This window comes from Cyprinus carpio, chromosome A7, assembly GCF_018340385.1.
Source record: "Cyprinus carpio isolate SPL01 chromosome A7, ASM1834038v1, whole genome shotgun sequence".
NCBI lineage: Eukaryota > Metazoa > Chordata > Actinopteri > Cypriniformes > Cyprinidae > Cyprinus > Cyprinus carpio.
The window spans coordinates 38,925,521-38,942,874 of NC_056578.1; the positions used below are offsets into that span (position 1 = coordinate 38,925,521).

The 17,354-nt window shown below is 35.0% G+C and overlaps 1 protein-coding gene across 1 annotated transcript in view; it reads right to left on the bottom strand.

The window, feature by feature from the left end:
* The window catches only part of LOC109093359 (zinc finger homeobox protein 3-like), a 251,763-nt gene extending 237,383 nt beyond the window's left edge, over positions 1-14,380 (bottom strand). Inside the window, exon 1 of the mRNA XM_042761108.1 lies at positions 14,166-14,380. The gene's annotated coding sequence lies outside the window, so the exon portion shown is untranslated. The remainder of the gene's footprint in view (positions 1-14,165) is intronic.
* Positions 14,381-17,354: the final 2,974 nt, after the last annotated feature.

Below are 17,354 nucleotides of genomic sequence, written 5' to 3' on the forward strand. Positions count from 1 at the left end.
AAATTCTACAGGTTTTGTGGGTTTTCTCTAAATACCCATAGAGTAATTCTCTACAAAGGCAAAATAAAGTAAATACAGCAACACTGAAACTGAGAAAAAAAAATGTCTTCAGATATTTTGATTGAGTTTAATTAATGTTAATTTTAAAATCTTAGTTAATGTTAAAGTTGAATCTGTTAACAGTATTTAATATAACTGAGTTGACATGAACAATGAACAGTTGTAGTTTTATTAACAACATTTTTATTTAATAATTGCTTATTATTAGTTAATTTTAATTAATGCATATACTAATGTTAAACTAATAAAGTGTTACTGTTATGACAGATGCATCATGCTCTGATAATGATGCTACTGAAATTATTTCACTTTAGCTATGTATCAAAACCTAGTAAGCTGCCTTGCTGCTTTGTCTACATAAGCTGATGTCTTCTGAAGTGTTTGGGACCTCTTAAGTTACTGATTTGGAATTAATCTAATCTAAAAAGCATGAAAATAACACAAATATTAAGGGAAAATACTTGAGTAAAATCCCATAAAATTAAAATAAAATAAATAATAATTATGCACAACTATTTGTTATCAACACAGTCTATGTACTGAGTGAAATAGAAGTTTATTTGGAATTTTTTTTTTTTTTTTTTTTTTCGGGAGATTGTCACAGTCCATTCTGGGGTGGGCAGCATTAACTTACCTTTTTTTGGAGCAGGCTTTGTGACAGGAGCACACATACAGTATGGTGCCTTAAAATGCTCCCCTCCGTAGGAAGCACACTAGATATGAGAGCAGTCCTGGGAGTTTGTGGCATCTGGCATTTTTGTGTTAGCATGGACTGAGTCTTTATGAAAGGAGTTTGAGCGATGCTAGCATTTTAAAATACATCTCTGTCTATTGTGTCTCACTAAGATCACTTTCCACTGATAAGGGGGTCCCTGGGGCAACCTCCACTTACCCACAAACTGCCTCCAAGGCTCTTAAGGTTAACGCTCACAGTTTGACTATCAGATCAATAGTTGTAAATGACTTCATCACACACCAAAGAGGAAAATTTCCAGCTAGAATTGGTCCCTCAGTTACCCCTGACAGAGTACTGCTTGAGGAACATCGTGTTATTTTGGCTCCCTGATATTTATCGTAGACAAGATGCTTCAAAAGGAACACCAGATATACTTCAACTGCATTTTACGCCATTTCTCTGTGCATGCTATGAAGAATCAGATAGGAATATCAGTACAAAGATAGTGTATTTGAATATCCTGAAAAGACATTGTGGCATGACTTTTTTTTTTGTAGGCCTGACATATGAAATAATAGTCAGAAAAACTTTAAATCTCTAAATCGTAAAGTTTTTGAAAACTTTTGACAAAATATTAGATGTTAGGTACAAGATAAAATACATTGCATTCATGACTAAGTGTAAATATACAAGAATGACTTCTAATTTGCAAACTGCATTGGTTATATTGCATTCGCTTACGGTATGCAGTGTTATTGTGTACATAAGTAACAATGTAAATCAGAATGTTGCAACTGAACTTTATTAAATCATATAGTTGGATGTATTGATGTCATCGATGACATTAAAAGATATGACAGGCTATGCAATGCGCTATAAACAAAAAACTGTGTTAAGCTTTAAATAAGCTGTAGGTAAAGTGACATCTGTTTATCAAAAAAGGGCATAAACAGACTAATTTGTCTCTGTACATTGCACACAAATGTGCCAAAGCAGCCATGCAGTTCCAGCCAAATAAACAGCAATAAATCGAGTTTTATTCTGGGATTTGCCAAACACCAGCCTTGCTCCTACATTTGAGACAACAAAAATGCAATCTTGACATCTTGCCCCAGCAGCAGATAATATTTGCTGTTCTGAGACCCATTTTCTTTTGTTGCAGGTTTCTCTAAGCCCAAGACACTTGAAATTTAAACCCAGTTCAAGAAATATTATTTGCCACAGGGCGAGGTAAATCTCTTGGCAAGCCCTTTCAAAGGGTTGGCCTGGATTTGTTTACTATTTATCTTATTTAAAAGCGAGGTTCAATTTTACTTTTCAAAGGCGCGTTGGCTGCTGTGATCTCCCAGGTCAACAGAATGATGAATGCCCTTTTTCTCCATTTGAAGAGAAAAAGCGAAATAATAAGAGGATCATTACAGAAAGAAGCCAGCCGCACCTCCGGCCCTCCCCATGAACAACTTCAGCCTCAAAAAAACATGCACGATAACGTCTGCAACTTCCCACTTGCTTGACTGCTATGCACCAGTCTCACAATCAAAGCAATGGTCACTGGAACACAGTTTACAGTGTGATCACTGCATATAAATATATGTGTGTTGCATAAATGTATTTCTGAGCCATTTTTAACTTCTTTTTCTTTTTACAATTTCTTGCTATATATATTTATATAATATATATATATCTTATATATATATATATATGTATATATATATATATATATGCTGAACATAATACTTTTTTTAATTATTATTTATTGTTTTGTTGCAAAAACACATATTTAGACCTTTCTGCATGTCTTTCACTCAAGTACTTTAAAGTATCACTAACTATTTTGTAATGTTGCTTAACTGGCTATAATTTATCCATGCAGGAATGATCCAGAACTGAGAACCCATAAGATAAGAAATCAGTGTCAACCTAAACCACTGCAAATGCTGAAAACATTGCTAGATATACAACTGTCTTAAAAATGTAAAAGGAAAGAAAAAATAATATTTCGAGGAGCAGCTGGCAGAGGCATCCAGCACATACGGACACACACACACAAACACACACACACACACAGGTGTGGCGGTGTGTTTCAGGTTAAAAGAGGAAGTGTGAAGCCCAGAGCTGAGTGACCCTCTCACTGGCTGTGTTCATAGACGGGGTCAATGGCACCGGAGCCATTCTAAATGGCCAGGTTCCTGGAGCACACCCGGGAGGAGGACAGGCCAGGCTCTTGAGGAAACAGTAGAGATGCTCCATTAAGAGAGCCTGCAGCTAGACAGCGCCTGAGGGGAGAGCCATACTGACCCACTGGTGAAGGTTGGGATCACAAACCTCCACACACACACACAAAAAAAGCGAAGACTCCTGCAAAAGCACAGCTGACCACTGTTAGTCAATGAAACCATAAAATTCTACAGGTTTTGTGGGTTTTCTCTAAATACCCATAGAGTAATTCTCTACAAAGGCAAAATAAAGTAAATACAGCAACACTGAAACTGAGAAAAAAAAAATGTCTTCAGATATTTTGATTGAGTTTAATTAATGTTAATTTTAAAATCTTAGTTAATGTTAAAGTTGAATCTGTTAACAGTATTTAATATAACTGAGTTGACATGAACAATGAACAGTTGTAGTTTTATTAACAACATTTTTATTTAATAATTGCTTATTATTAGTTAATTTTAATTAATGCATATACTAATGTTAACTAATAAAGTATTACTGTTATGACAGATGCATCATGCTCTGATAATGATGCTACTGAAATTATTTCACTTTAGCTATGTATCAAAATCTAGTAAGCTGTCTTGCTGCTTTGTCTACATAAGCTGATGTCTTCTGAAGTGTTTGTGGACCTCTTAAGTTACTGATTTGGAATCATAATCTAAAAAGCATGAAAATAACACAAATATAAGGGAAAATACTCGAGTAAAAAATAAAATAAAATAAAATAAATAAATAATTATGCACAACTATTTGTTATCAACACAGTCTATGTACTGAGTGAAATAGAAGTTTATTTGGAATTTTTTTTTTTTTTTTTTTTTTTTTCGGGAGATTGTCACAGTCCATTCTGGGGTGGGCAGCATTAACTTACCTTTTTTTGGAGCAGGCTTTGTGACAGGAGCACACATACAGTATGGTGCCTTAAAATGCTCCCTCCGTAGGAAGCACACTAGAAATGAGAGCAGTCCTGGGAGTTTGTGGCATCTGGCATTTTTGTGTTAGCATGGACTGAGTTATGAAAGGAGTTTGAGCGATGCTAGCATTTTAAAAATACATCTCTGTCTATTGTGTCTCACTAAGATCACTTTCCACTGATAAGGGGGTCCCTGGGGCACCTCCACTTACCCACAAACTGCCTCCAAGGCTCTTAAGGTTAACGCTCACAGTTTGACTATCAGATCAATAGTTGTAAATGACTTCATCACACCAAAGAGGAAACTTTCCAGCTAGAATTGGTCCCTCAGTTACCCCTGACAGAGTACTGCTTGAGGAACATCGTGTTATTTTGGCTCCCTGATCTTTATCGTAGACAAGATGCTTCAAAAGGAACACAGATATACTTCAACTGCATTTTACGCCATTTCTCTGTGCATGCTATGAGAATCAGATAGGAATATCAGTACAAAGATAGTGTATTTGAATATCTGAAAAGACATTGTGCATGACTTTTTTTTTGTAGGCCTGACATATGAAATAATAGTCAGAAAAACTTTTAAATCTCTAAATCGTAAAGTTTTTGAAACTTTTGACAAAAATATTATGTAATATAAAATATATTATAAAAAAAATGCAAAAAGTATTTTTTGTTTTTCTTTTTTGTGCACATATCTGATATGTCAGGCTTTTGTGTTTCATAATATGATATAGCGGAATATGGAGCTCAAATGTTTTAGTAGTTTTATGGTCAAATCTCTTTAGTTTTTATTTTAGGGGAATGTTTTCATAAAATATAAAAATATCACCTGCTTTAATCTCAATGATGTTTTGAGGTCAAAGCTCTTTAATAAAGGGTCCTCAATGCAATACAATGATGATGGATCATATTTCATAAATTTTACATAAAAATATGAATTAAATATTACTAAGACTATAAAAGCTATTCTTATGTTTACTTCATAAAAAATAAGTAAAGATTTTACCGCGGAAAGACAAAACCTGAAAGAGGACATTTTTATAATTATACTAAAAGGACTTTTACTTATTCTTTAAAAAAAGAATAAACTATCAATCAGATGACAGACAGCATAAAGCAAATTAGTTTTTCAGCAAAGTTTTGGTCATATTGTTAATTAGAGTGTTAGATTTGCATGTAGACTTTATAGGGTTAATCACATTTCTACATGCATTTCTCAAACATTTGATAGATTATTAGCATATTTTTTTTCTGTATATAGTATAAATCTAGCATTCCGAATTAGCATGCCAAATACGAATCACATTAAATGCACAACCTTTCATTAAGGCAAGATTATGCACATTATTCAGCATAAGCCTTGAATGTGTCTTAGGCAGTTTATGGCACACTGAGAGGTGTGTGTTCACAGTGGGAAACACAAAACATTTGCCTTCACTCTTTTGTCCTTGCATAGAAGCAGTAGTGTCATTTCTCCCCCCAAAAACCTTCCCAAATGTCCGCAAACCTGCCTGCTGTCTGGGTGCCAGTGCATAATGAGTGCTGGCAGAGCACTGGTTAATAGGGGAGCAGAGAGGAGCGTCAAGCTAGAGATGTATTCATGCACGTGGCGTTACTCTCCAACCCAGGGCGACAAGTCTTCATCCTCGCAGCCCGAGGCCAGGATTAGGTCTGGGACCGGGGAGAGAGTGCAGCTAGCCACAGAAAGCTGATGGTAATGCAAAATCTTTTTCATATTAACCTCACCTCCTTTCCCTCGGCCTGACAGTGGACAGGCCTGCTCTCTTTGGGCACTCAAATTATCCTCAATTACTGCGGAAAGGCCAGGCGAGGGGACGTCACCTAACCTTCACCATCTGTTAGGTTCAAAGCCCCGGCAGCCAGCCGGTCCGCCTGTCTCCTGCCTCCTCCTGACCTTTCAGGCCCGGCCCCTCGACCCTCCCTCCTCTCTCCAACACCCCCCTTTCTCCGGACACAGCTGGGAGGTCTGTGCATGCACATCACATCATGCCAGAAAAGGTTACTGAGATAGACTGTTTTTTCACACTTTTGCATATGAGAGTGGAATATTCAGCATCAAAACAGTGTGTGGTGAAAATATTTAAATATTGCTTTTTTTTTGGTTTAAATAAAAATCTAATTTATTTACTAAATTAAAATAAGTTTGTATATGTTAACTTGTCATTTTTAAGGGCTCATGAATGAATAATGAGCAATCTTAATGAAACCCAATGCAAGTGTTAACACTGTTAATATGCAAATGTGATGCTACAGTGTTAAAAAAAATAAAAATCAGCTGAATGTTAAACATGTATAGAATTAATGTTAACCAAAATGTATAAATGTTGTAAAAGTATTAATTGTTAGTATTGAAATAGCTAAAACATATTTAATACTGAAACCTGTACATGATTTTGTAAGCATAATTATATTCAATTTAAAATTGTCACTGAAACTCAGAATTTGCTAGTAAATTTCACAAATAATTACAAAGAACTGGCAAAAAACACATTAAACATTCATTTTTAAAGTAGGAAGCCTGAAATCGTATTTTATTGTAAAATGTACTCCAGTAATCTTTGTTTTATTTACAAACGTGCAAAATCATGTTAACAGTCTTTATCTAAATAATTATTTTTGCAATTATACATAATAAATAATTATACATGCCAAACACATATTTTATCTGCAATTTACCTCTAAAAGAAAAAAAATAATAATTCATGAGTCATAGACCTGAAAGTTTTGCTTGGTTTTAACAGAACAAACATTCTCAGTGATTGTGACTGGAAAGTGCATAAACTCTTTCCTTTTCAGAACCTGTTCCTCAAAATCACTTTTTTATTTTCTACATCCTAATCAAACTCTTCTACTTTCTCCTCAACAGATTTCCCGTCCACTCGCAGCACCTGGCTGTAATTAAACATTCATCTGCTTTTGGCATTGTTCTTTTCAAATATTGAGCAGTTCTTATGTCTCCTATAGCACATGCTGCACTGAATAATTGAAGGCATATTTTCTGTTTGTTTTTAACTTATGTGTTTTAGCAAGTCCAGGAAGTCCATTTTGATTTTTTTCCACTGCTCCCCATCAGTAAAGCTGGACACTCTAGAGGCCTCCTTTCACAGGTCATATGGCTAGACCTGACGGCTCAGAAATAACTTTTAATGAATCTGATAAATAATAGATGGAGTATACGCTAAAGCCAAGCTGAGAGGCACAGGGAGCAGGACAGCGAGCTGGGCAGGCAGACAGCAGTCTGGTCCCTGAGCTTATCGGCACCTGCCTCTTACACAGACACGTGCACACACTCCTCCTCCATCTCCAGACAGAGCTCACTCAGGGGTCAGGGGTCATGGACTTGACCTTGGAGCCGCTAGGAAAATGTTCATTCAGTCTTTTATCATCTAGGATTATTCAACGGGAGGCCCACCCTTCTCTCAGCATTACCCTTCATTACCCCCACCTCCAGACTGCAGCCATCAGAAGCCCAAAAATCCCCAAATCAATATTTTATACTGTCATAATTGTCCATTTAAATAGATTTATTTGAAATCCGACTGATATCTTCCTCTGAAATTAATGTCTGTATTTTTATGATAGTCAGCTGTTTGATGAAAAATAATGGATCTCTCTGTTTCTTTCCCACAATCATTGGAATTCATTTGTTTGCTTTGTCTACAAAATACCATGAACAACTGCATATTTTGAGATAAAAACTAAATTTTCTTTCTTTGCACTTTGAATTGTTATTACAGTTCAACTACTACTACTACTATAATATGCAATTATTCTATTTATTATTTTTTAATAATCAAGATGTTTTCTCAGGGTTCCAGTTACTCCTGAACAAAATGTGACACACACACACAACAAAATTATGATGGTCTAAAGGGATCCTCTCAGTTTTAGCTTTTTATTGTCACGTGACAGCAAAAGGGCTTCATGCATGTTGGTGGCACACTGACTTTGATTTGCCTGACAGAGGTTTTTTAAAAACATTATTATTTTAGAACTAAATTGTTATGAATTAGAAACTATTTGGGGGAATATAGCAATAAAGCATTATGAATAATCAAAGCAAACAAAACATTATAATGTGAGTGCTTTATTTGGATCTCTGTACAGTTACACCACCTAGAATAGTTTTTTTTTTTTTTTTTTTTACTTCAGACACCACAAAATATAAAATATAAGTAGCCAAATACAGATATTTAAAACATGTTCATAATAGAACAGGAAAATGTATTGTGAAGATACATTTAAAATGACATTTTAATTTACTTTTGAATAACAAAAGAGCGTCACGTCACGAACACACACACACACACACACACACACACACACACACACACGGTTTTATATATTCAAACAACACTTCTTGTCTCTTATTGTGTCGTTTTTGAATCGCGTACGTCCGCCTGTCAAGACAATACAATGCTTTTTTAGGTCAAATATTGCACAGCGCAGATGAGTGCCGCGGGAGAGGCGTGGGGGGTCACAGATATGCCACGCATCGCTAATCATGACCAGCAGATCTGCGCCTCCGACACTGAGCGCGCGCGCGCGAGGGGCCAATCTCACAGACAGGTGCGGCGCTGAGCAGCTGTAACAGCGGCACATACACGGACATTCATGAGCAAGCCCTGCTCCAACCGCACTGTTTCCTGTTGGTTTGGTTTTAAAAATACATATCATATTATAATAATTTAGTAAAACATATATATCGCTAATCTACATTTTGTAGATAATGTTAAAATATGAAATAAAGAGTAAGACATGCTGTGTTACTACGATATATGTATATATATATAACTTAAAGGGAGAATTAACAGGGGCATCATATGTGTGTGTGTGTGTGTGTGTGTGTGTGTGTGTGTGTGTGTGTGTGTGTGTGTGTGTGTGTGTGTGCTGTCCCCGATCGTAGACGGGTTCTTTTCCCCTCTTCTGGGCACTGTGCCATCAACAGAATTAACCAAATCAGCTCAGCACACGTCAGGTTAATACAGCAGTGACTAACACTAATAGCTGGGCTGCTTGTTTCAGTCTCATTTGAATGTGAATAGTGTTTACCACTGAGAGCAGCTTGTAAGGGCCGGCTGCTTTGAATACACAACAACCTGCCACATAAAGGCTTTCAATTAGCCTGTAATAATTAGCCACATTCTCTCAAAGCAATTAGGGGCCCAATTAGCCTTCATCGTTGCTTAATTGGCCGGATTAATTACCCACTGGCAGCCTGTTCAGGAATGTATAGAGAGGCATGCAACAGAAAACCACTAGTTTGCATATTATTCATGAAGAGAGGGGGGCAAAGGAGAATAATGCAATTAAATAGTAATATCAAAGAGGGTGGTTTTGCTGGTTTATACTAAATGTTTTAAGTAATTTTAATTTATTTAGTATAATATATAATCACAATGTCTGTTTAATCTGCTTACTTTATGTGTATTTTTTTCTACACAAATACTATATATATATATATATATATATATATATATATATATATATATGTATATATATATATATATATGAAAATATATTTCCATCTAATAAACTTAATTGGTGCATTCATACATATTATTCTTTTTCATATTTAACCATGAGTCGGCAAAAAAAAAAAAAAAAAAAAAAAAAAAAAAAAAACAACAACAAAAAAATCTATATGTTAAAAAGTAAAAATCCTCCTCTAAGAATCAGTTTACAGTTATCAAACAAACCTTGAAAATGCGTAAAAAAAAGTATCATGTGATCTAAGCGTGGCTATGCAATACCAAAGGGACACAGAGGACAAACTAAAAATAAATAAATAGCCTATGTTTCGATTTATATACAGCACGTAATAGTATTTCTGTGTGTTATCTAGTGAAGGTGACAATAAATCTAGTGCTGTGGACGACTGACATTGTGTAAAACTCATATTGTGTGGAGCAGCTAACAGCACTGATTTTTTTGGCTCTCTGTTCGCCAAGAACGTATTTCATTTTTTTTTTTTTTTTTTTTTTAAAAGCTCGGCTGTGTGCGTGGACCGCAAAATATAAAACAAATATGAATGTTCTGCAACGCAACTGCAAAGCAGACTGTCCTGTAATAATCAGCATCTTTTGGCTTTTATTTACGTCCAAACGTGTGATGTGAAGGGGCAGCAGTGTAATTATTGTGGAGAAAATAGGTCAGACTGGACCTCAGCAGTGTCCATTTGTCACAATGCATCGAGAGAGGTGAATGACTCAGAGGCATATGGCTTTCATCTCAGCACACTGAACAGCTGATTTCTTCAGAAAGCTTCTGTTAAGTTCATGGTCCCGGGGGTCGATGATCAGGCCCGGCTTCACTGGAGACGCTCATCGTCACGCGCTTCACACACAGATATTCACTGAAAGTTGGCAAAAGAAAATTGCCAAAAAAAAAAATAAATAAATAAATACCGCGTTTTAATTAAATATAATGTTTTATATTCCAAAATTAAACTTGACGGATTTTCTAATCAAAATTGAGACAGGTTTACAATCATTCCAATCAACAGAAAATAAAAACAATAATAAAACAGGTTTTTAACAATAGATCATATAAATGCATAGAACAACTTAGTCTACCAACTAGGCTTTACCAACAAAGTTAAAAATAAATAAGCATGGTCGATAAAATAAGCCCACATTTACAACTATGTATTTATAAATAGACGAACAACAAATTACGTTTATTTTATCAGCATTATATAGCATTAGATACAACACCGACACTGAAACAATTTCTAAAAAAAATACATAAATAAATAAAAATAAATAGCCTAATAAAGCAGGGATTTCCGTGGATGAAAAACATTGTCGAATTATTAATAATAAATCGACGAAATGCACCTTTCATCTTATGATACACACCAAATTGAATCGAAAGCTAATCGAAATGATCATTCGTTGTTAATTTTCTTTTAACAATCAGCTATATATAACATATTAACACGTAAGATTAAATATATGCATGCTAAAATAATTTTAAACACATCATATTATTTCAATAAATCTATACAAGCAATAGGCTACATATGCAGTTTGTAACTTTAAATCATAAGACGCATTACTGAGATGACACGACGAGTGCTCGGATAAATGCTAAATAACAAATGAAGAAAATTAAAAGGATGCATACATAAAACCATGTATATAAATAACGCACACATTAATAGCCCAGATATAAAAATAATAATGACATTCACAGGCGGGCAACGTATTATTTACTAAAATATAATTAAATCATAATATTTTTCACTTAAACGTACGACTGTATTTGTTAAAAAAAAACGAGAGGGTTTTAAATAAACGGAGTATCAATTATAATGATGCAAAACACTTATATTAATAACGAATTTGAGCTTATCATGCAAATGGTTTTCACAACTTAGACAGAAAAAAAAAAAAAAAAAAAAAAAAAAACTTGACCTCAATCACAAGTTGCTGGACAAGTCGCGGTAAAACTATATGCAAAACACAGACGAAATATTCACTCATTTAAAGGCATGATGCTCATGTCCAGATTGCATGTGTCATGTGAACCCATGAACCTGTCTATTTCCAGATGACACTGGAGTGAAGGTGATTCAATTCCCATGGTGTTCATCTCTGTGAAATTATATACTAGTTTTCCGTAAGGGATCTAAATTTATTCACTGGCTATTTTTTGATGTCCTTCTCCTGTATTGCTAGCATCTCAGTTGCTGATGAACTGATTCTTGAAACAAGTTGTCCAGATTTAATGGGATCACCTGCTTAAAATTGATTTTGTTATTATTTGAATAACAGGTAAAACCATTTATATAATTGTAAAACTTTTTACAGGTTTTTAGTGGATGCTAAAATGGTCTTAATGCAAGTTTCATTGCACATAAATTAATGTTTAATCTGTAAATAAATAAATAAGAATAATTAACTACATTCAAAAATGAATAAGAAGTTCATGGCCATTTAAGATGGCAGCTGCAACAGGAAAACACTTTCTGAGATGTGAATTTAGAGGTCTTTATATCTGTAGGTCAACCTCTTCCACACTGTTTTTGTAAAACACAGCATATTTAAAGTTATAAAGAAATATTAACAAATAAAAAACATAAGATACAGTACATATACAAGTGCACCTGTTGTACAGTGATCCAAATATTCAGACAACGACTGAATATTACTGTGTAGGCTATTTATTGCATAAACTGACATTTGAAAAAAAAAAAAAAAAAAATTGGAAGGGTTAGAGGATTAAAAAATAAATAAATAAATATTGCAGCAAAAGCACTGTTTGAATGACAGCATTAAAAAAGCAGGGACAAACAGAGAGCGACTGCACATGGAAAAATTGCACATTAAAAATGACTGTAGCAAAAGAGAGATAAAAAGAAGCGGTGAATGAGATCTACAGGGGCAAACAGAAGGACAGACAGAGGTGGTCCCAGGTGCCCGTGCTCTTTACCGAATCCTGGTAATGACATCATTAGGCCACTTTGCATGACCAGAGAGATATCCTCTTTCTTCAAAGAGTCCCTTCATGGAAGGCAGGTCAGGGACACGAGCCTCTGCCTGACATATAATTGCTGATATTGATTATAGGTTATCATATGCTGCAGGCTATTTGTAAGATAACGCCAGAGGGGTTAATTTGTTAGCCATTAACCTCTTGGGCCTGGGTCTGTGTACATACGAATTAAGTTTAAAACAAGTCCTGACTGGTTTCCTCAGCTCTTGGCCCATTTGGCCCTAAATGGAACTGTAATAGGGTTAAACCGAAATTACAATGCAACACCATGAAACAGCACTGCGCTCACACAGCCACTGCGCAGGCCATTGGTATTTAAAAAAGGGCACTGGCCACAGCTTTTAAGAGCACAGCCTTGGCACCTGCAATGAGACCACAATCTCCAACCATTTTACTACAAAAATATCTCTCAAAGGGCTCTTTCTGAAAAACCTTTTGGTTCCAGAACACAATTGACATTTACAGGCAATGTAAAGTGTCCACCTGAAGACAAAAAAAAAAAAAAAAAAGCAAACCACTAACTGAATGTATCTATCTAAAACACGCATATATTGCAGCTACTCATCATTTGTAAATGTGAAGTCCACAAAAAATGTCAGTAAACAATGCAAAAGAAAAAAAGTATGCTAGACCTGTATAGCTTTATCATAAACAACAACACTGAATTTGTATGTAGAATGGATTCTCTTTTTTCTTTTTCTTTAAGAACTTTCATTCAGCAAATACACATTTAATTAATCTGAAATAATCTGAAACTGAAGACTGGATTAATGATGCTAAAAAAATCTGCTTTGCATCACAGAAATAAATTACATTTTAAAATAGATTAAAATAGAAAACAGTTATTTTAACTTATAAAATTATTTGACAACATTGATGTTTTTGTTGTATTTTTTGATCAAATAAATTCAGCCTTGGTGAGCATAAAACCTTATTTATTATTCCCAACTTCTAAACTTTTAACCATGTTTGTGTTGAAAAAAAAAATAAAAATTATATATATATATATATATATATATATATATATATATATGTCAAGAGTCATTTTTATGATATATCCATAGGTCACATGAAAAAAAAATATAGTTTTTAAAAATAAAATTGTTATTATTTGGGGTTAAATCAATTAAATTAATACAAACTTTTAACATTTAATAAATAAATATTAAATATTGCCCAGGCAGAAATAACTTTAAAGCAGATAAATCCTCATTTCAATCAAAATATCAGTAATGTGAGTTAAAAAAAAAACAAAAAAAAACAAGCATACATAAAGTTAACAGCCATGTCAACAACTTCAGATCTAATCATGACAAAATCACTATCGAATGGACAATTCCAACCAAATCTACCAAACACGCACACACACACACACTCACACACACACACACACACACACACACACACACACACACACACACACACACACACACACACACACACACACACACACACACAGAAACAGTAAAACACACCCACCAGGCAAACAGCAGCATAACAAAACTTTAAAAGTCTCCTGTAAAGCACACAGTACAGCGACTGCACATCAAAACATCACAGCAAAGCCAAAGGACATGTACCAAAAGTTGAAGGAGTGTGTGGGAGTGTGCGAGTGATTGTTTATGTGTCCATGTGTGTGTGTGTGTATGTGTGCGAGTGTCTGTGCTGACGTGTAGGTGTGTGATTCAGGAGCGAGGGAGTGTGAGATTAGTCAGAGTAGCACAGGTGAACCTCAGAGTCTGACACACAGCTCTAGTAAAACAGCAGAGGCTGTACCTGTGCTCCTCTGCTCCGGTGGCATCAAACGCTCCCCAATCCAGCAGTTATCCGACAGCAGGACGTGTGGTCCAGGTTCTCTCCTGACCCAGCTAAGAAGCACAGGGAAGAAGATGAGAGTGAGCCAGAGAGATGGAGGTAGAGTGAGAGAGGGGGGAGTCAGAGGTTTGCCACTGTGACACCAAGATAGATCCATGTGAGATTGGTCATAGACTCTCTCTCTTTCTTTCTCTCTCTCTCTCTCTCTCTCTCTCCAACACACACACACACACACACACACACACACACACACGCACACACATGTTAAGGCTGTGCAGAAATCGCCAAGGTGCTTTGTCCAGACATGCACATTGACCAGCAATCAGAAAAATGTCACAAAATATGCATGAAAATGGGACACTCTATGGTCACCATATGGTTCATTTGGAGATCAAAAATATAACTGATAGACTCTTTCATCTCTTTGGTTTCGCTGGCTCGTGATATTCCAAACTATATTTTTGTGTGACTGTGAAAATGATTCGGGAGCTCGGCAGAATGCCATTAGCATTCATTCACAGTAGCATCTGCTGCGTATTTTAATACCGGCTGGACGCAAAAGGGGCAGCTGGAATTGGACAGGCAAATAAAAAAGGGTCAAAAGTCTTACACAGAGCAGAGTCAGGCCATCCACCCAAACAAAAGACAATAAAGAAGAGGCTAGGATGGGACCGGCCACTGATAGGGGGATTGGATACATGTGAGTGAAAGAAAATACATCAAAACTACACTCTGAGAAAGAAGCTGTCACTGAAAATTTACCCTTTCAAAACAACACTTCTATACTTTATTTAACCCTAAAGGGTGCATACTACTACCTAAATAGTATGTAGGTTGGCACTTTATATTAGGTGTCCTTGACTACTGTGTACTAACATTAAATCTCTGTGGATTTACTGTGTAACTGCATGTTCTTCTGGAAAATTTCCACATTTACTGCTAATAAATTTGAGGTATGGTTTGGGTTTTGTGGTAATCGTTGGTTCCAGTTAAAGGTAAAGTTTACAATGTAACTGCAAATGTTAATTAAATGCAGGTACTTGTAATTACAATGTAATTACAATGTACCAACATGCATGTGCATAACAAGGGGCCGCTACTGTACTACTTTTTCATTGTTTTTCTATTTAAATAGATGCTAAATAGATATGTTTGACCGTTTCACTCTTCTTGTGTTATTTGCAGCATCCCATGCATGACATGGGGATTTAAATAAGTCCAACTTAAAAATAAAAAATCACCTCTGTTTCTCATGTTTTTGAAAGCAAAAATGCATACTGTGTGAAATGCCCCTAAGTATATTGTATCAGATGATTAAATATACTGAAAAACAATCAGATGTTGTAAACAAAGCAAAGGTTATTAGAGTGTGTTTTTTTTTTTTGTTTTTTTTGTATTGTGTACTGTAAATAGTAGTTAAGGTCACCTAATATAAAGTGTGAACAAAACTAGAAGTTTATGCTGCTAAAGGCTAATAAACTTGGTTAGAGTTTTGGCTAAGGCAGAATTGAGGAAACAACCTAAAGTTTGTTGTTGGATATAAAAAAAAAAAAAAAAATTTGAGTTGCCAGCTGCGTATGAAAGGTACTTTTTGGAAAGTGCTTGGAGTGAATTGTGATAAAAATACATTTTTAAAAGGCAACTGCTTGCCTTGATATAAGTGTCACTCATTTCTCCAGAGCATGCACATTATTCATACCATACTAAATACTGTTCGCAAAATAAACACCAAACATTTGAGGTTTTCTGTTTTCTTGTTGATTTTTGATTTGATTTTTGTTTTGTGTTGCATGAATAAAGGGATCGGCCATCCTGCTCTGCACTGCTTGGAGAAATCACATTTTTATATAAATCAAGCCCTCCCCTCCTCTGGGGACAGACTAGGCCAAGTTGAGTTGGCCCATGTCTGTTGACCTCTATATGCAAATGAACCCATATGGCCAAGGCACCCAGACAGGCCAGACCTTGTGGCTGAACTTGACTCCCAGCAGTGCAGATGGAAGGGAGGACGGAGGGGAGGAGGTTCCCCTAACCTTTGTTGAACCGTAATCTCTAAACAAACACCCCGAAAGCTCATCCAGCGGGACAGTTGACCTGATGAAATAGTCTATGGACTAGGACAGAAGTTCTCTGAGTAAAATCATGACCCTGTCCCAAATGTGCCATCAGCCCTCGCAGTCCTTTTCAAAATACACACTCAGGGCATTACAGTATGTCAGATTGTCAGGTAAATATACATTGGATGGATATTGACCACAAGACGGAGCACTCGCACGCACCTTTACTCAAGAATGAAAAAAAAAAAAAAAATTATATATATAAATATATATATATCTATATATATATATATATATATATATATATATATCTATATAATATCATGTATATCATCAGATTACTCAATTGTATATCATCATTTACTCACCCGCATATAGTTTCAAACCTCTTCTCCACAAAAGAAAATATTTTAAAGATGATTTCCAATAAATGAAGTAAATGAACTTTCCTTTCAAAGAAAATACATGCATGTATAACAGTTTATTATTATTATTAATTTTTAAACAAATGTAAAGCTACAAACCATTGTTTCTTTCTTAAGGGTTTGCAAATATAAATAAATAGATAAAAAAATAGATTTAATAAAATTTTGCCATTACAAAAATAAATAAAAAATTTACCACATGTGTGTATCCTTTTAAGTTTCCTTTAAGGCAAGTCAGATCACTCTGCATGCATTTTGTAAAAGAGTTAAATCTTCAAAAAATATTTATCAACATTACCTAAAAATTATATTTACATTCATTCATTTAGCAGATGCTTTAATTGAAAGCAACTTACAAATAAGGAATACAAGAAGTAATTTATATTAAAGATGCAATAACATGAGAAGTGTAGAATAGTACACGCTAGAACAGGGAGGGATTTGAAAAAAGGGAAAGCATAGAGTCAGCAGGATGTAGCAAGTGCCCACGGAAGAGATTTCTGCTGTTTCTTGAATATTGTCAGGGATTTGGCTGTCCAGATAGGGTTAGGATACAATATATTAAATCAGCAAAATAATTTATAAAATAATCTATTTTTATTATTTTTTAAAGCTCAAATCATAAATATATATATATTGTCAGGTCTATTTTTATTATTTTTTAAAGC